General features: G+C 39.0%; 1 protein-coding gene and 1 long non-coding RNA gene across 7 annotated transcripts in view; one reads left to right on the plus strand and one right to left on the minus strand.

The window, feature by feature from the left end:
* Nucleotides 1–6,784, minus strand: part of LOC140466906 (uncharacterized) — a 32,997-nt gene extending 26,213 nt beyond the window's left edge. The window contains exon 1 of the long non-coding RNA XR_011955304.1: nt 6,657–6,784. This is a non-coding gene — a long non-coding RNA (uncharacterized lncRNA). The remainder of the gene's footprint in view (nt 1–6,656) is intronic.
* Nucleotides 6,785–6,821: 37 nt separating this feature from the next.
* Nucleotides 6,822–20,482, plus strand: part of kmt2e (lysine (K)-specific methyltransferase 2E) — a 125,760-nt gene continuing 112,099 nt past the window's right edge. For 5 of the 6 annotated variants that reach the window (XM_072562702.1, XM_072562703.1, XM_072562706.1 and 2 more), the window contains exon 1: nt 6,822–7,136. The gene's annotated coding sequence lies outside the window, so the exon portion shown is untranslated. The remainder of the gene's footprint in view (nt 7,137–20,482) is intronic. The other variant, XM_072562705.1, reaches the window with a different exon arrangement.

A 20,482-nucleotide genomic window follows, 5' to 3' on the forward strand; every position in this document is an offset into this window, starting at 1 on the left:
ACATTAAGTAGATTGTACAATTAAAGAGATAATGGGAACCAACATCACTGGCTTATTGTGTAGCGAGAGTGAGGAACTTTGATTAATATAGTTGGACATGCTGATAAGCTAACATGATAAAAAAAATAAAAATCCACAGACCCAGAGGTTCATGGGTATTCGAGAATCTGCTTTCTCAGTGTTCCGGTTTTTTGTTTGCAAATGAAAGACCTACTTCTTGAAGAACTCTCTGCATGATTCTCTATCTTCTCTATGATGCCTTCTTGACTCTATAACCTCCAGCATCTGCGGTCCTCACTTTCACCTACTAATAATATCAGGCTCACTAGTCTGTAGTTTCCTGGCTTTTCCTTACCACCTTTCTTAAATAATGGCACCACTTTAGACAATCTTCTGGCATCTCATCCATTACTATCAATGATACAAGTATCTCAGCAAAGGGCCCTGTAATTACTGCCCTGGTTTCCCACAAAGTTCGAGGTTACACCTGATATGGTCCCAGGGATTTACCCACCTTCCGGCACCGTAAGATAACCAGCATCTCAAAATGTAATATGGATTTTTTTTAAGCTTATGGTTATTTATTTCCCTAAGTTCTCTATCTTTCATATCCTTCCTCACAGTAAACACTTGTTTCGTATCTCTCCCACCTCCTGCGGTTCCACACATTGGCAGGCTTACTGATCTTTATGGGGCCTATTCTTGCCCTAGATACTCTTTTGTCCTTAACATATTTGTAGAATCCCTTTAGATTCTCCTTAACCCTGGCCAAAGCTGTCTCATGTCCCCTTTTTGCCATCCTGATTTCCATCTTGAGTATACGTCTACTGCCTTTACACTAGGGATTCACTCGATCCTAGCTATCTTTCCAGATACACGCTGCTTGTTTGAAGTGATTCTGAAAGATAGGACTTATATCCATTTGGAGAGGCAAGGAATGATTCCGGATAGTCAACATGGTTTCGTGTGAGGGAAATCATGTCTCACAAACTTAACCAAAAGTAACCAAGAAGATTGATGAGGATAGAGCGATAGACATTGATTACTTGGACTGGAGTAAAGCCTTTGAAAAGTTCCAGATGGCAGACTAATGAATAAAATTAGTTCACATGAAATTCAGCTCGACCCTGCCAAATGCTTAGAAAATTGACTTAAAGGTAGGAGACAGAGGGTTGTCTTTTGGAATAGACACCTCTGAGCAGCAGTGCTTCATAGGGATTGATACTGGATCCACTTTTGTTTATCATTTTATAAGTGATTTAGAAAAGAATATAGATGACATGGTTAGTATGTTTATGGATGACACAAAAATCACTTATAATGGACAGTGAAGGTGGTTATCTAAGAGAACAAAGATCTTGATCAACTGGGTCAATGGGCTGAACAGTGGCAGATGGAGCTTAATTTAGATAAATGCAAGGTATTGCACTTTGGTAAAACAAACAAGGTCAGGACTTATATAATTAGAAGTAGGGCCCCGGGGGTGGTGCTGCATAACACGTATACCTCAGGGTTCAGGTACTTAATTATTTGCGTCACATGTAGTCACAATATAAAGTGACTGCAGGCAGCCAGCATAAAATCTAACAAGTGTTTCTAAATCTAGTGACTTTTAAAACAAAATCACCCATAGGATATGGGCATCACTTGTTAGGCAAGTATTTATTATCCATCCCAAATTTGTAGGATAGCAATAGTGAGCTGTCTTCTTGAATAAGTGCGATCATTGGTGTAGAGACACCCACAATGCTGCTGGAATGAAGTTCCATAACTGTCTTTTGATCGAGTGACAGTAAAGGAACAGTTACATCATTTCAACTCAGGATTGCATGTGGTTTGGAGGGGAATTTGTAGGTGAGGTTGTTCCCATGAAAATACTGGCTTCACCTTCTAGGTGGTAGAGGTTGCTGGTTTGGAAACTGCTGTTGAAGGGAATATGTTGAGTTACTGCATGAGGAATAACATGCCTTCAAGCATTACGTACACTGAGCAAACTGTAGTTAACATAATCTGTACTTTGTTGCTTTTGAACAAAACCCAATTTTATATTTCTGATGTTAAATATGCATGGAATAACCCCAAAAGGATAGGCTTTTACATTAACTATAGTTATAAGAAACTTGTAATCTTGATGAGCACCAACTTCATGGATAAACACTGTACTAGAGTGAATGCTCCTAGGCTAGACTATAGTTTAAAAAGCAACATGGTTGCAATATTTGTACAAACACAGCTTGTGTTCAAATATCCTTCTATTTCCAAAACACAAAGCAGACATACCCTGCGGAGACATGATAATGATCAAAAGCTTAATCATTGAGAAGGTCATTCAACCTATTTGACCGGTCCCTCAAGAGGTCTCGATGACACACCCTCCCTACCAATTTCCTAACTGAATTGAAGGCTTTGTCTCCAAGATGCTATTGCGAAGAACTTCCTATATCTGTTCCAAAGATATCTATCTCAAACATGAGCTTGTGATCTAACTCAAGTGATATTACAGATGTATTTTGCATAACTTTCAAATCTTGAACTATTCTATACAAGTCACTGCAAAACATTCTTTCTAGGCCAATATTCTATTAATCAGTGACCATTACTCTCTGGGAATAGAATTCCAGAAACCTTCAAAAAAGTTTTAGTCTCAAGGGAGATACCTTATTTTCAACATTGTGTTCCCTATTCCTAGCCTGTATCTTTAACAAAAACAAACTCAACATCCATCCTGTCAAATACCCTCAGCATTTTAGATGTTTCAATAAAATTTACATCTCGTTCTTATAAACTGTAATAGATACAGGCCTGAACTTTCCTCAAAATCCCAGGTTATGGTTGCACAGTGGGTGCACAAGTGCACAATCAACATTAGACTTGAAATTTAAGAAGTCCATTCAGTGGCCTAATAACAGCAGTGAAGAACCTGTTCTTTAACGCATTGATGTGTGTTTAAGATTTGCAATTTCTGCCTAATTGTAACTGGGGTGGGAATAATCTTCGATGTCGTTGCCTGCCTTTCCATTGCAACAAATAGTGCAGATGGACTTAACAGATGGGAGGTTGACTTGCCATAGAGTCAGAGATATACAGCACTCAAACAGACCTTTTGGTCCAACTCACCCATGCCAACCACATATCCCGACCTAATCTAGCCCCACTTGCCAGTATCTGGCCCGTATCCCTCTAAACCCTTCCTATTCATATACCTATCCAGATGACTTTTAAATGTTGCAACTATACTAGCCTTCACCACTTTCTCTGGCAGCTCATTCCATATACGTACCACCCTTTGCGTGAAAACGTTGCCCCTTAGTTCTGGACTTCCCCCAGCCCATGGAAAAGACTAGGTAAATACAATGACCGCAGATGCTGGAAAGCAAATACTGGATTAGTGGTGCTGGAAGAGCACAGCAGTTCAGGCAGCATCCAACGAGCAGCGAAATCGACGTTTCGGACAAAAGCCCTTCATCAGGAATAAAGGCAGTGAGCCTCTTGCAAGGAAGCCTGCCTTGAAGAAGTTTTCCTCCTCTCTCTACAAGAATCTCAGGGAGTCCCTCTCCCACTGCAACTCCCAGGTTATTTCCTCTGCTCTGAAGCTCTTCAACCATGTCGTGAAACAAACTCTGTACCATGGCCACATTTGCTCCCCACCCCCACCCTCCTCTAGCTTATCTCTCCACGCTTCAGACTCACTGCCTTTATTCCTGATGAAGGGCTTTTGCCCGAAACGTCGATTACGCTGCTCGTTGGATGCTGCCTGAACTGCTGTGCTCTTCCAGCACCACTAATCCATGGAAAAGACTGTCTATTTATCCTACCCATGCCCCTCATGATTTTATAAACCTCTATAAGGTCACCCCTCAACCTCCGACGCTTCAGGGAAAATAGCCCCAGCCTATTCAGCCTCTCCCTATAGCTCAAATGCTCCAACCCCTGGCAACATCCTTGTATATCTTTTCTGAACCCTTTCAAGTTTCACAACATCCTATCAATAGGAAGGAGACCAGAATTGCACGCAGTATTCCAAAGTGGATTTAAAGAAATTTTTCTTGAGTAAAATGTAGCTCACATATGAGTTATTGAGCACAGAAACAGACCCCTAACTCGTCCACGCTGACCAATTTTCCAAAACTAAACTAGCCCACCATGCTTGCATTTGACACATATTCCTCTAAATATTTCCTATTCATGTACTTTTCCAAATGCCTTTTAAAAGTTAAAACTGTACTTGGACCCACGAGTTCTTCTAGCAGTTCAATTGACATACAAACCACCTGCGTGAAAACATTGACTTGTGTGATCATATAGGCTATGTTTTTATAGTTTCTTATGGTCTTGGGCAGAGCAGTTGCTGTACCAAGCTGAGATGCATCTATGTAGAATGCTTTCTATGGTGCATCTGTTTGTATGCTTTTTTCTGTTCTATCACCCTGTGATCTGTATGCCCCTGTACATTCTGATCTCCCTGAACTATACACAAAACAGAACTTTTCACTGTACTTGGGTACATTTCACAACAATAAATCAAATCATTCATCTCAGGGATCAATCAAGAGAACTGTCTCTGAACTGGTTCCAACGCATTCATGTCCTTCCTCACAAATAGGCAACCAAAACTACAGTGTACTCTAGCTGTGGTCCTACCAGTGCCCTCTACATCCTGAGCCAAATATTCTTACTCTTAAATTACTCTTGCAATAAAGACAAACAAACCATTTATCATGCTAGTTATTTACTATATCTGCACATAGATTAAACTGAGACACCCAGATGTATTTTACATTATTGCAATATTAAAATATACTTTTCTATTCTTCCTGCTAAAGGAACAGGTCAGAATATCTCACATTCTTCATGTACAACATTTTGCCCACTCAATTAAACTAAAACTCCTTATATATGTCATCCTATCAATTTTTACTTTGCCATATATTCAGCTATGCAAATTATTAATGAATGTCAACACTTTCAGAAACACCATGTATTTCTTCTTGCACAGCACTTCATGGCTGCTAGCATTAAAATTTCTCTGCTATTGTTTGGCCAATTCATCTTATAATATGGATGTAAGGTTGCTCAAAACTTGCCACCATCTTATGAATTAAGGTTACCTCCATAGTTGTGGAAAACAAAATCAGCAAATTTGACCAACCATTTCTGCTTCCACATGATATTTGCTAACTGGAAACAATGCATCCCCAAGCACTGAAGTTGAAGGCAAGTAACTCTTTCCAGTGTAATTCAACTCCTTCTGATAAAGCATTATTTTTGACTCCAACTAACCATTCCTACAATGTTCCCTTAGAATCCTACAGCTTTGATTTTAACACAAGCTTAACAAATAAAGATCGATCTTTTCTGTTTAGTTTCTATTAACACATGCTGAACATACAACAGAGGGTAAATAGGTCAACAGTGCAACACAGAAAACAAAATAAAATCAAATAAAAGTCACTTTTAGCTGACTAGATACATAATGACTTTCCTAAATGCTACCAAGTGGAAACACCCATTTAGTCTAACCATTCTCTGAAGTTTACCAACCAATACATGTAAAGTTTTTTTTGGAAAAACTTACAGTTCTGAAAGCACAAAGATTGCACATTTATTAGCAAGAGCATACATTGCAAGGAAATGCAATCCATTATGTACCTGTTCCCGTATATTATGGTTTGGACTGAAAACACAAAAATCAAAGCTAAAAGTTTATTGAAGTTTTAAGCGTTTAAAAAGTCCAATTTGTTTTACTATTTCCAAGAGACAAAATTAGACTTGAGCACACAGGCCCAATTTAGTACTGTGCAGTATTTTAAAGCCATTTTCGGCGGAGGTGGGGGGGGGGGGGTGGAGGAGAAAAAGGAGTTCACTATTGGAGGAATAAAATAGGAAGGCCACAGATAAGCATCCTTACTCTACGATCAAATTTTTTTTAAAAAACCCAACATTTTGCAATATCTTCTAGAAATACATCGAGTTCAAAACAAGTCTCTGAATAAACACCCCAGCAGTACAAATACCATGCAACTGCTGATGGGCTCAGAATTACTCTCTCCACCTCCACAACTTCATGATGCAGAGGAATGTACCCTGACCACGTGACTTGTAATTCGAGAACGATCAACTTGCGACAAACAAGGCAACCCAGCCTCTGCCGCCATCTTGTTTTGACGCATCTTTTTAAAAAAAAGTGTTTCTAAAAAAAGTTCAATTCAACACTGCTCTCGGCGGCAAGGGTAATTTGAAGATATGACAACGCTAAAGATAATCTCTTTTCTACAAAGCCGCGAATTAAATTCACCATGCAGACGCTCCTTACGGAATGTAGTATAGCCCGCTCCCTATAATGGCGTCCAAATTAACAACTTCCTAAATCGAACTGATTTCGTGCGCTAAGCTCCACCTGCCTGCAGCAAGATAGCGTCATTAATAACCAATCTGCGCGGGCAGGGAACCACTTCACGACCAATGGTTAGCCAAGAGGGACGTCACTCAAAGAAACACCTCAAGCAGCGAAACAATGTCCGTCTTTTCGGGCTAAAACGTGCGCCATTTTATATAATCTTAGCTGCAAAATCACACTTCATATTATCTGACTTTTTTTCTTAAAAAAACTTTGAAATATTCGCGATTTACGCTACAACTAACATGCTGATTTTCACCTTTAACCAAAAAGAAGCACCAGTTTACGTTAACCCTGGTTGACATTTTCTTCAACCCGCTCACACCACAGCCAAAAACGAACTGCCAAACCTAGTGAAGTCCTTCACGGGTTTCTCTGTACGCATGCGTCCTGAGCTCCCCGCCCTTGTCCACTGCCCCGTGAGCCCCGTAGGACGACGTTCCGTAGCCGCCATTTTCCAAAGAAGGGGAGTAAATGGTACACAGATAGCAACAGATCCCAGAGAGACTAACCAAAAAAAAATCTAACTGTGGATAAAATATTCTGTAGGGGTTACTCCTCTGTTTTATGTTGCTGAAAGAAGACCATCGAGTTTAAATTACAGCGCCAGTGTTGTTGGGTGATCACAACATATAGGACTATTTGTGTATTTACGTTGTGTTGGAGATTATATTGCATTGTTTTGGTTTGGCAAAACGAGTTTAACGGAGTATTTCCGTCAGCTTGGTGGACTCTTCAGGTAAGATGATGTTACATGGCATCTGTCAAAAGTATTTTGTAAAGAAATGTATAATTGAAGGAAAATATGCGATGATTCCCTCCCCCTCTCCTCCCCTCTGTTGCGACTGAGGTGGTAGGTTTGGTTACAGACTGACAACGCGAAATATGGCGGGTTTAGTGAACCGTTTTTCTTAATTGAAGAGATTACTGTCTATAACAAGACTTCTCCTCATTTTGAACGCACATAAAATGAATATATTAGTACATATTGATGTTGGAAAATGCATTTTGTCAAATTTTCAATTCCCGTATTCTTCAACTTTGGTCTCACTTGGACTTTTATAAATAAACATTTCCGTTTTACTCCATTTTAGTTTTTATAGTGAACAGAAACGTGCCTATGATATATTCTCTGTTTGGCGCGTACTGTCACCTTTCAGATAGAATACCTAGCAACGGCTAATGTTTAGAAATATAATGCGACGTAAATGTTTAAGTATTTCTCAAATTCTAGACTTTTTGAAATATTCTTAAGTAAATACGTCTACATTTTAGATCAGTAATTTTAAATATAGTTCTGTAATTACGTAAGATAATTACATTTAACCTGTACTGTATGTAATACATAACGTACTTCGAATTCTAGATGGGAAGGTGGACCACTGCAAACGTGGAACCAAAACATGCTGGGGGAGGGTGGACTTGTTTATCATTGGAATTTATTTGGATCGGGATTGGAAATTTTCCACTGTACAACAGATTTTATTTAATATTCATCGTATTTAAATTGACATTGTTAGTTTTGAATAGGCTGTTGTGTAATATTCCAAAAATTTGTCTTGTGTGGGGAGCGGCTGGACAAGGGGAGGTTTTTTAAGTTAAGGACGTATAGTTAAATAAAGAATACATTATTTTCCAAGTTCGTATACGTTTTACTGAGAATTATTTATAATAAGTGACAGGTTTGGCCATTTGAAAAAATCGATTTGGCTCAGTTTAGTCATCCTTGAAACCGTTTATGTTTAAAAATAGGTAAAATTTGTTAGTCGTCCCATAAAGTGTATGAGGAAGCTGGTTATTACCTTTAAAGTGTGAACCTACTCTTTTGTCCTTTGCTCTGTCAGGAAAAATGGCGGACATTTGGTATTATAGTAAATCTAATTCACTTGGGTTCTCCACACCCCATGCGGCGTTCGTATCGTTTACCTCAAGTTATTGCAATGTTGGAAGCTGATTGCAAACGAAAAAAAAAACGTTTCGGTTTAAATAATACATCGTTTTAGGTTGTGTTCATTTTTTTGGTATATGTAAACGGCTTTCAAGAAAATTATTACAATTTTGAGAAATTAATTGCATCGTGCCATTTGGAACCCAAATTCTATGTGCCTCATCTGAATTTAAGGTTATTAATACATTCTGATTAGTCTTGAGTATTTCATAGACTGTGATCACTGGTTACTTTAATGCTGAAAGCAAGTTGGCTTGCTATTAATAGTTTAATGTGTTAAATATTATAACTCGGAATTGGGTATTGAGTTTTATTCTATCATTTATTAGTAACTCTGGTGCATGGCTGATAGTTACATCCTGTGTGCTTTAAAACGTTTACAAACCAAAAACACCTAACAGTTGCACAGGGTAATAGTTTTAATAAAGGCACAGATACAATTAGATTATTGTGTAAGCATGCTAAGGTTATATTCATGTGAAGGCTTCAAAATGTTAGACTCAATATTTTGTTTCTTTGAAAGTATATTTTTAATGGGTAAAATTGCCAACCATGAAGGTGTCACAGGGTCACAACATCAAACATTGAGCCATTAATAAATTCACATACCTGAATTTAATATAGAGACTGTTTTGTACTTTTATTTTCAGAGACAAAAATTATAGTCATGATTTGGAGCACTATAAATTAACCCTCTGTTATTAAACTATAGGTGTCAAAATGTAAGTGTAATTGTGATACCATGATTTTAGAACAGACATGTTTTGAGAATAGGCCAGCTCGCACAGAAGATACTGATCCGCTTAGATCAAGCAGAAATAGAATAAATTCCCCTACAAGTAGGACAGTTACAAATACTTTTAAGTATACTTTGTTAAATATTGACTAATAATTATTGTCATTGTAGTTAAATCAGACTCTTGGGACTGTCAAAGATTCTAGGTGAGCACAACTGCACAATTCTTAAGGTAAAAGTGAGGACTACAGATGGAGTCGAGAATGTGGTGCTGGAAAAATACAGGAGGTCAGGCAGCATCCGAGGAGCAGGAAAATCAATGTTTTGGGCAAAAGTCCTTCATCAGGAATGATGAAGATGCACAATTTTTATCCTGCTTCTAAGAATGAGTTTTCAATTCATTCATCAGTCGTGGGTGTTACTGACAAGCCCAGTGTTTAATTCCCATCTTTAATTGTCCTTAAAAAGATAGTATGGTGGGGTGCCATCTCAAACTACTCAAGCACATTTTGATGAAGGTATTCTCCCAGTGCCGTAAAGGATAAAGTTGCATAAACAGCAATGTATTGGGATAGTGAATGGTTTGGAGGAGACTACTAGTTGGAGGTACCTGCCTGATGGCTTTCAAGTTGCAATTTGAGAGATATTGTCAAATAAGCTTTAGTAAGTTGCTGGAATGCATTTTGTATTTAGTAAACACATTGCAGTGTAACAGCAGTGGAAGAAATGAGCGTTGAAGGTGTTGAATTAGGTGCAAGTCAGCAAACTGCTTTGTCCTGGATTGCACTGAATCTCTCTTGCAATAGTTGAGCCAAAGTCATCCAGACAAATTGAGAGTATCTCACTTGACTTGTGCCTTGTTCCTTTTAATAAGACCCATGACACACCTGCATTGTTGTAAAAGTTTTACTGCAAGAGTTTGTACTATTGACGATTATAAAGATTTGACTGTAGGGAGGTGGAGGCATCAGCAGAATTTCCTGTCTAATATCCGGAGACTCACTTGATAGCAATCTGTAGGAATTCTGACTGATTTTTCTTATTAGCTGATGAGACTAGTATCAGTTGTAGCACCCTAATTGTAATACTTTTATATTTTAGTTACAAGAGTAGGTCACTGGCTGGGAGTTCTGCAGCAAGTAACCCACTCCTGACTCTTCCATTGTCTACAAGACGGTCAGAAAGTGTGATGACTGCTCCCATTTGCCTGGATGAGTACAGCTTCAGTAATACTCAAGCCTCCCAATGTCTAGGACAAAGCAGTGCATATGATTAGCACTCGACCTTAAACATGTACTCCACCATCTTTGCAGAAGGGCAGCAGTGTGTACTATCTGTAAGATGTTTGATAGCAACTTGTCAATGATTCTTAGCAGCATCTTCCATCTGTCATGTCGACCAGTGAGAACAAGCAGGTGCATGGGCATGTCATCATCTGGAAGTTCCCTTTCAAGTCACACTTCATCCTGTCGTACAATGTGTCACTGGGTCAAAATTTTGGCATTCACTAACAGTGTTATGCGCATTCCTTCATGATATGGACTCCTGTGATCCAAGAGAGTGGCTCATTAGCATAGAAGTTCACCATCACTTACTTTTACATGAAAAAAAAAGAGAGAAGTTTTCTAAGTTGCCTGACCACGGCGCCTTCATCAATGACAGAAGTTGTAATAATAACACAAAAATGTGAAATTAAGACACAGTTTATCGCAGTTCAGTTGATAGCTGTTGGGCTCGTGAAAAGCTTTAGGAATGATGCACTACCCTGAAGAAGCATCCAGGATGAGACCGCCGTGCTGGGCTGAGACCACCATTTTTAGATGAAATCGTCTGCCAGGCAACTGGAATGTATGGTACCTGAATGCCAAAGATGAAGGAGATCGCCATCCTAGGCCGAGACCACCTTTGTCTTCCTCCAGAAGCCCGGGCTTAGTTGCAGGTGTGGAGCCGTGTTCGGCTTTTCCTGGCGTAGCTGCCGATGCTGTTGGAGCCCCTCCTCCTTCACCCACCATTTTCCAGGCTTAAGTGGAAATGAAAAAAAGTCACCACCACCTTAAGCAATTGAGTGTGGGTGACAAATGCTCACATCTCTTCAACTAATTTTTTTTTGTATAGCAATAACTGTTTGGCAGCTAACAGCTGATTGCCATTGCCACACCAAATATTACTGTTACTCATCTGACCAAAAGGAAAATCTGCTGAATTGTTGTATATTTTAAATTAATATTGGCACACAGTTTACTGGACTGAGATATCTCTGAGCTTGTGCTCTGATTTTTGTTTTGCATAACTTCCAGCTTCACTTTTATATTTTGTGCTCAAATTGCTGATAGTGCAAATTGACAGTGAGATCAGTAAGCATCTTTGAATTTGGTTAATGACTGCATTGTTCATTTATCTCTTTAAAAATGAAATTTAAGAGCAAAGAAAGAAAAAGATTCACATAAGGATGCAACATGAGTTCTGGTAAAATAAAATACAGAAAGATAAATAGAGGGGGAAGAAAAAATTGGAATAAGAGAGAGGCTGTTGGAACCTTAATCTCATCATTAATAAGATCCTTAAGTCATGAAATAGCAGTCCTAACCAGCGAGTTTAATTTGCATTTGCATTGCAAATCCAGCAACTTCTTGAAATTAATTGGGAGGTTGATGGCAAACTCTCTAGGCTAACTGATTTATTCATATTGTCAAGCAGCTGCAACCTTCTATGCTGCAAATTATCTTCCAAAGAAATTCAAGTTTTAGGCTTTTCATTTGTTGTACAAAAGATATTGGTCAATCCCCATATCAAGGTCAAGTGTATCTTTCAAGAGTTGAAGGGTGAACCTAACTGGGTTAGGAGCACCTGAAAGTCAAACCTTTTGTTTTAATCTAATCTTTTCATTTCATGTTATTTCTGGTAAAGAGAAAAATGCACAGTAAATTAGCAGCACAGTAGATTTGGTTTGAAGGTAGGAGTTTGCAGTACGGGTGATGAAGACCTGCAGTGTAAACAACTGGAACTGGTGGGAAAGCTGTCATTACAGTTAACAGATTTACTCAGCTATGTGTGTTTTGAAATGAGTTTGGCAATTTATAATGAAAAGGACTAACACTTATTTGTGCAAATATCAGATTTTTAAAATAACCATGGCTGTCATTTCAGAGGAATGCTACTTAAATAACTTTGAGTCCTAAAGCGGATGTGCTTCAAAAGTACCCAAAATCATAGTTGCAGTTTATTTTAAAAGTCAAGGTGTAGATAAAACACACAGCTCAAGGAAATAAACCTGCCATTAATACTTTCATAACTCAGGCAGCATATGCACTCAAACCAATTCATTTTCACTTAGACAAATCTACAGCAGGTACTAAACATTTCCTGTACAGAGATAGTTATGGGTAGGTTGGATAGTTGTAATCTTTTTACCTGGGTGGAAATGTCAAATGTTAAGGGGCATAGGTTTAAAGTGAAAGGGAGCATGTTTAAAGGAAATGTACAAGGCAGGTTTTTTTAATGCATAGTAAGCCTGTAATGTCATTCTTGGTGGTTGGGTGATTTTGAAGTAGACACAATTGCAATGTTAAAAAGACATTTAAATAGATATATGACCATTGCAGGCAGGTGGGATAAGTTTGGAATGGTGTAGTGTTTGGCACAGACACACTGGGCAAAAGGGCCTGTTCCTGTGCTGTGCTGTTTTAATGTACCCAATAAACTATTTAGTTTTCAACTGTAGATGGGTGTAAGGAAATCACTTCCTTCATGATTATTTAGATAAATCGAGCTTATCTGCCTCCTTCAGTTCTGGAGGTTATGTTGCAGTTGTAAGCACTTAGTTTGGATCAGAATATTTTTCATTAATTTGGTTTGTCACTTGAAGTGAGTTAACAAAAAAAAACAAAAATGATTTATATAGGTTGTAAAACATAATTTATGTGTAATGCTCATTGCTGATAAGCAAAACAATCAGGTTCTTTCAAGTACTTGGATAGAAGATTACATAAAGTGTGACATAGGATGTATGATATAGAAGCTGCTCATTCACTCAACCAGCTCATGCCTGTATTTTTGCTCAACTTAAACTTCCTTCTCATAATATTATTCTCCGAAAATTATCACCCCAACACTCTTTTTGCCTCCTCTAAAATGCATTTATAGCATTCCCTTCAACTACTCCCTGTACTAGTAAGTTTCATTCTTTGACCATTCTTTGGTTTAAAAAAAAGTCTTCTGAATTTCTTATTGGATTTCTTGATGACTATCTTCTGTTGTTGGTCTATATTTGGCCTCTTCCCATTGCTGAAATCAAATTTTCTGCATCCATCAAAACATTTTATAATTTTAAATTACTCTGCCTTCAGTATTCATTTTTAGAAGTATATTATTGGACACAATACTGAGTTACTGGAATCTGTGAAGATAGTGGGTATAACTTTGTGAATCACTGAATGATAACCCATCCTGGAGGTTCACTGGATCTTCTAAACCACAAGGACAAATTGAACTGTTATGTTTCTCATCTAAATTACTCAATTGGAATTCTGTATTGTGGAACCAAATTACCAAAACTGCCAATGTTCGTCAGAAAACATCACAGTTCTAGCAGTTAAACCACCAGTGTGTTGTTTCATAATTTCACAGTGTTTGTAATACAAATGCTAAAGCTTTAAAGATCTTTCCTCTGTCAAATTTGAAATCCCTTTCAAGTCGCATTTTTACCTAGATATCTTCCCCTTTTATATTATAGAAGTTCAAATATTTCAGTAGGTGTTATAACAAATTTTGGTAAGCTGACATGAAAGGAAAAAAAATGCTGGAAATACAGGTCAAGCCCATGAATTGAAACGAGAAAAGACAAGTTGAGATTTTGGGTGCATGCCCTTAATGGGAACACGTTTAGGAAAGGATCTAGACTGAAGTGTCATAAACATTTCTCTTTATAAATTCCAACTTACCTGCAACATACCTCCAACTTCTTTTTCAGGCAAGTGATAAATTCCATGTGAACTCAGCAGAAACACTCTCAAATATTTGTGTATTTAGTAGTTATCCACTTGTCTGCTGTATTATTAGTTTCCACAGAACATAATGTTACTTCATATTTTTTGTCAAATTCAATGACTAGTAAATAAAATGGCATGTCTGAATGGGGTGTACGGTTGTTCAACTGAGCAATATTGTCCAGGTTTGAGTAGGCTGTACATTGAGTGATCATACTTTTGCAATAAATTTCTTTTGGAAAACAATAGTTTTAACTTATTGTGGTTTTTAATTAACTTTGAGCATATGATGAAATAGGAAAAGCAAGGACATTCAGAACTGGCAGGTTGTACACAATTTTCTGTACTATACTGTACTTTGGATCATGATGGTTATAGCACTGAAATTTTATAAAATGTTCACTACCTGAGCATCATAAACCACACTGGCACTTCAGGACAGTGTTGAACATTGTTGGTAATATCACATTTCAGCCATTAAACTGAGGTCTTGTCTGATGTAAAAGATCCTATGATACTTTTCAAAGAAAACAGGATGATATAGTGTCATTGCCAAAAACAGGTCAAATGGTTAATCACCACATTTTTTTTTGTGAATTTCACCTTTGCAAAAAGTGGTAACCGTGATGTCTACATGTGGAATTTACTGAGAAATTTTACCTTTTTTGGGCAAAGTAGAGGTGGATTGATTTCCATCAGCGAGACATCTGTTCATCCTCTTTGAGCGTAACTTTCTCAAATTCACTTAGCATGTAATTTTTAGTGTTGCAAGGACCTGCCTCTGTTCTCATCATGGAGTGACTTGCACATTGTCACAGATTCCTGCATGGAACAAGTTTTTCCCTGTTGTGTTTTAAATATTTTTTGTAAAAATGTGACTAAAATAGTGAACAGTGGTAGGCCTGCGGATGCTATATATGTTGAGTTTGAGAAGACTTATTATAATGTCGTTAACAACAGACATTCAGGAATATCTTGAATGGAGGGGTCATGTATCATGGATGTCAGTTAAAATGCAGATTGCTATGTTGAGAATTTTCTTTTAGCTTGGAGTCAGATGGCTTCCAAATTTATCTGCAGCCTTTGTGGGGAAAACAAACTGCAACAATATTAGGCAGGAACTGGAGAATGTTGATTGGAGGTGAGAATGTGTATAGAGTATAAGCAGGTAGGGAAAGAGTTAAGTTCTGAGTTCTTGGAAATACTTTTCCTGACAGTTTTCACATTAGCCAAGTAATTTTTGAATAACCTGAATGAGGTACCTGAGAGTTTGATTTTAGGACTTTTTTTTATATAATTGACTGAATTGTTTACGCAGTGCAATTTAGAAGTTCATAGATTGTATAAAACTGGATAATGCCATAAATAGTGAGGAGTAACAGATTTCAAGACAACTGAGAATTGAAATAGGCAGACACCATTTAGTGTAGTTAAACATGTGACTGTCTTCATACTGGTAACCACCTTGGCAAGGAAGGAATGAGAGAGGAAATGCAAAGATACTTTCAACAGCTAACATAGTCTCTAGAGTTTCTCCATTCACAGCTAAAGCACGTCTTTGGACCATCGCCCACCCCTCCACAGCCTGATCCAACGGATTCAATCAGCTCCTCAGTCATGAGCCCAAAAAGTGAAGAAGCTAACAACAGTGAAGAGGTGGTTGGTACGCTTTTTGTCAGTGGCCTTCCTATGGACATTAAACTACGTGAGCTTTACCTTGTCTTTCAATCATTCAAGGAATATGAAGGTGGTTGATTAAGCTAACATCAAAACAGCCAGTTGGCTTTATTACATTTAACAATAGAGCGAGAGCAGAAGCTGCAAAGAATACTGCATTCATCTAGCCTGCAGTTGCAGCTGCTGCACTGCACACTCAGATGCGCTGTAATCCTCCATCTGAAGCATCTCCAGAAGGATGGAAGTCTCATCAGTTTTGTGAAGCATTTAACTGCCCTTATCCAAGAATCCACATTTCTCAGAGGAGTGATGCAGAAAGACAGGCTGAATTTGTTTTCAGGTTGGACTTTACTAAAGGAGATTTTGGAGAACTGGCTTGTTTCCACTCAACTTGGAGGGGATGGAGTAGTCACTAAGGACTGTGGATTTAAGAACTTTTCTGGTGAACTTTTCCCACATGGGAGGATTCTTCAAACTCTGTTTACTCTAACTGACTAGTAATTTTTGTTGTTATAATCATTGTATGCTGTGTCAATAACGTGCTTAAATGCTATCAGTCTTATGAAAGCTGGCAATGCCATCTCTATAGTTATCATGAAATGCTAAAAGGAGATATTGAGAACATATAAGGTATATGCAGGTAGGGAAAGAGTTAAGTTCTGAGTTTTGTGAAGCAAGAGGTTCAGCTGAGCATGACACAGGTCAGATATGAGCTTGCAGTAAACAGTGGGGTGCTGGAGGCAAGGGTAATGGGTTTTAACGGGGTGAAAAGCATTCATTATGCAAAGCCAGTTAAGGTTAAGAATATTGATTGTGTAACAGCAGATGGCTTAATGTTTACTATTGACACTTGCTGATTGTAATGGTCACCCAGTTAATATGTACGTTTCCTAATCTGGATGCTCCTCTGTGTAAAATGACTATATAATTCATTTAAGAAACTGCCGTTCAAGAGAAGAAGACTGAGAACTCATGGCCCTGTGCACATGGGTGATGGGTCTCTCTTCCTTCAGGGCCCAGAATAAAGATTGAGGTAAAACTATACTGTGTCTCTGAATGTTTTGCTTCGACTGAAGGGGGGGAAATGGAACAACAGCGTGATGACAGGCAGCTTTTTGAGGATAAATCCACATCAGACATGTAGGCATATTTCAAGTGGAAGTAGATAAGAATTCAGGAGTGGCATGTTTCTGCAAGAATGAAAGATAGATATGGCAAGTTACGTGAACCTTGGATGACCAGGGGTGTTATGACCTTGGTCAAAAAGAAAAAGGAAGCGTATTTAACTTTTAGGAGGGCAGAAACTAACAAATCCTTGAAGTATATAAGGAAATTAGGAAAGAACTTAACCAAGGAATTAGAAAGGCTAAAAGGGGTCATGAAAAGTCGTGAGCAAACACGATAAAGGAGAATCCCAAGGCTTTTTATACATTAATAAAATAAGGAAGAGGTAAGTCAGTGAAAGGGTTGGCCCACTCAATGATAAAGGGAGGAATGTAGGTGTGGAGACAGAGGGGTAGATAAATTCCTAAATGGATACTTGGTGTCAGTATTCACCAGAGAGAAGGAACTGGTCTCAGGGAAGGGTGTGCTGAATTTCTAAGTCAGGTTGCTACTCAAAAGGAAGAGATATTGTGCGTCTTATAAAGTATTAAGATATATACGTTCCTGGGTCCTGATAGGGTGTTTCCCAGAATATTGAGGGAGGCAAGACAACAAATTGCTGGAGCATTGACAGACATCCTTATGGCAAAAGTGAGGACTGCAGATGCTGGAGATCAGAGTCTATATTAGAGTGGTGCTGGGAAAGCACAGCAGGTGAGGCAGCATCCGAGGAGCAGGAAAAGCAACATTTCTGGCAAAAGCCCTTCTTCAGGAAAGAAGCTTTTGCCCGAAATGTTGATTTTCCTGCTCCTCGGATGCTGCCTGACCTGCTGTGCTTTTCCACCACCACTTTAATCTAGACATCCTTATGTTGTCTTTGGTTGCAAATAAAGAGCCAATGTTGTCCCGATATTTGAGAAAAATAGGGATAATCTAGGAAGTTACAAGCTTGTGAACCTCTGGTGATAGGGAAATTTATTGGAAGAGGTTCTCTGAGACAAGATCTGTACTCTGTAAGCAAATGGACTTATGCAATACAGCATGGTTTTGTGCGGGTGAGGTAATGCCTTACTAACTTAATTGAGTTTTTTGAGGAGGTGACAAAGATGATTGAGGGAAAAACAGTTGGAGTTGTCTACATGGACTTCAGTAAAGCCTTTGGCAAGGTCCCTCATGGCAGACTAGTAGAAAATGTGAAGTCCCATGGTGTCTGGGTGAGCTCGCAAGATGGATACAGAACTGGCTTAGTCATAGGAGATGGAGGGTAGCATTGGAAGGATACTTTTTGGAACGGAAGGTAGTGACTAGTGGTGTTCCACAGGGATCAATATTGTGACCTTTACTGTTCGTGGTCGACATAAATGATATGGAGGAAAACGTGGCTGGTGTAATTAGTAAGTTTGCAGATGACACAAAGATTGGCGGAGTGAAGTTGTGGATAATGAAGCAGTTTGTCAGACGATACAGCAGGATAAAGATCAGTTGGAGGCATGGGCATAAAAATGGTAAATGGAGTTGAATCCAGACAAATGTGAGGTGGTGCATTTTGAAAGGTCAAGACCAGGTGGACGTTATACAGTAAATGGCAGAACCCTGAGGACAATATTGATATGCAGAGGGATCTTGATGTGCAGGCCCACAGATCACTGAAGGTAGCAGCACAAGTAGTTAAACAAAACGGCCTGTGGGATGCTTGCCTTCATTGGCAGGACCATTGAGTATAAGGATAGGCAAGTTATGCTGCAGTTTTATAGAACTTTAGTTAGGCCACAGTTGGAATCTTGTGTGTAGTTTTGGGCACCACACTGCTAGAAGGATATGGATGCTTTGGAGAGACCACAGGAAAGGTTTACCAGGATTTTGTCTGGTATGGTAGATTTTAGCTATGAAGAAAGGTTGGCTAAATTGGGTTTGTTTTCACTGGAATGCAGGTGATTGAGGGATGACGTGATAGAAGTTTATAAGATTGTTAACGGCTCAGATAGAGTGGAAAGTATGAGACTTTTTCCCAAGGTAGAGGGGTCAATTACTTGGGGCACAAATTCAAGGTGGAAGGGGGTGGAGTTTACAAGAGATGTGCTGTGCGAGACAGGTTTTTCACTGTCAGGCGAGGTGGTGGAAGGAGACACCATAGTAGCATTCATGAAACACCTGGATGAATAAATGAATAGGAAGGGACTAGAGGGATGCAGATCCTGTAAGTGAAGACAGTTTTTGTATGGAAGGGCAAAATGTGTCGGTGCAGATTTGGAGGGCCAAAAGATCTCTTACTGTGCTGTGTTGTTCTTTAGTTTTTTGTTTCTTTGTTCAACTTTGATCACGGTCATTTTCACTCATTTAACCATGTGGGTGAAGGCAGAGAGGCAGTAGAGGGGTAGTAATGTCACTGGACTAGAAATCCAGAACACCAGGCTGATATTCTGAGGTGGGTTTAAATCCCACCATGGCATATGATGAAATTTAAATCTGATTTAAAAGGCTGGATTTAAAATGTGCCTGAATTTTGACCTTGTAACCACTATTGATTATTGTAAAAATCCATCTGGTTCACAAATGTCCTTTCGTGGAAGGAAATCTTTCATCTTGGTTGGCCGATTTGTAATTCCAGGCACAGCAATGTGATTGACTCTTAGTTCCTCTGAATTAGTCTGGTAAGCCACTCACTTGCACCACACCACGACATTACTAAGTTTAAAAAATGAATAACTTGAGCGTCAGAAACAAAAACAGCACACGTAACTGCGTTGACTCTACAAAGTTCTCTTCACCAGCATCTGGGTGCTTGTTCTAAAATAAGGCGAGGTTTCCTATGGACTAGGCAAGTAACAGCCTGATGCCAACATCATCATCCCTAGGTATGTCCTGGCTCATTGGTGGAACAAACCCACCAGGAAGAAGTTGCCTGTGGAACCCACATGGTTAATTGTGGACCTCATGATGTTTCACGGCATCAGCCAAACATGGGTAAGGAAACCTTCTAATTAGCAGTTACTGACCCCTGTTGGCTAATGAATCAATATCCTGTGTTAAACACCACTTGGAGGAAACTTGGGTGAGGAAACTTCAATGTTTATCACCATGTGTGGCTCGATTGCACTACTCACTGAGCTACCCGAATGCTCGAAGACATAACTACTTACCTGGATCTACAGCAGATGTTGATAACGGGCAAGAGGAAAAAAACTTACTTGATCACATTAACCTACTTGTCACAATTGTATCTGTCCATGACATTATTGGTGTAAGTCCTCCTGGAGGCAAAGTCTCATGTTCACACTGAAGATATCCTGTATCATGTTGTGTGGCACTATCTTGGAAAATCCCTTGAGTGTGAAAATAAACCATTTGGCCCATCAAGTGATGGGATGACCCTCCAAAGAGCATTCCACTCACACTTAATGCCTAACCCTATTCCTATACCATGGCTAATCTGCCCAGCTTGCATGCCATGGAGCAATTTCAGATGGACATCCACCTACATTGCCAATTAATGGACTGTGGGAGGAAACCAGAGCGCCTTGTGAAAACCCGTACATTGAGGAGAATGGGGAAACTCCACACAGGCTGGGATTGAATTTGGGTCCCTGGCATTGTGAGGCAGCAGTGTTTACCACTGAGCCACTGTGCAGCCCATG

Source organism: Chiloscyllium punctatum, chromosome 44 (genome assembly GCF_047496795.1).
Source record: "Chiloscyllium punctatum isolate Juve2018m chromosome 44, sChiPun1.3, whole genome shotgun sequence".
NCBI lineage: Eukaryota > Metazoa > Chordata > Chondrichthyes > Orectolobiformes > Hemiscylliidae > Chiloscyllium > Chiloscyllium punctatum.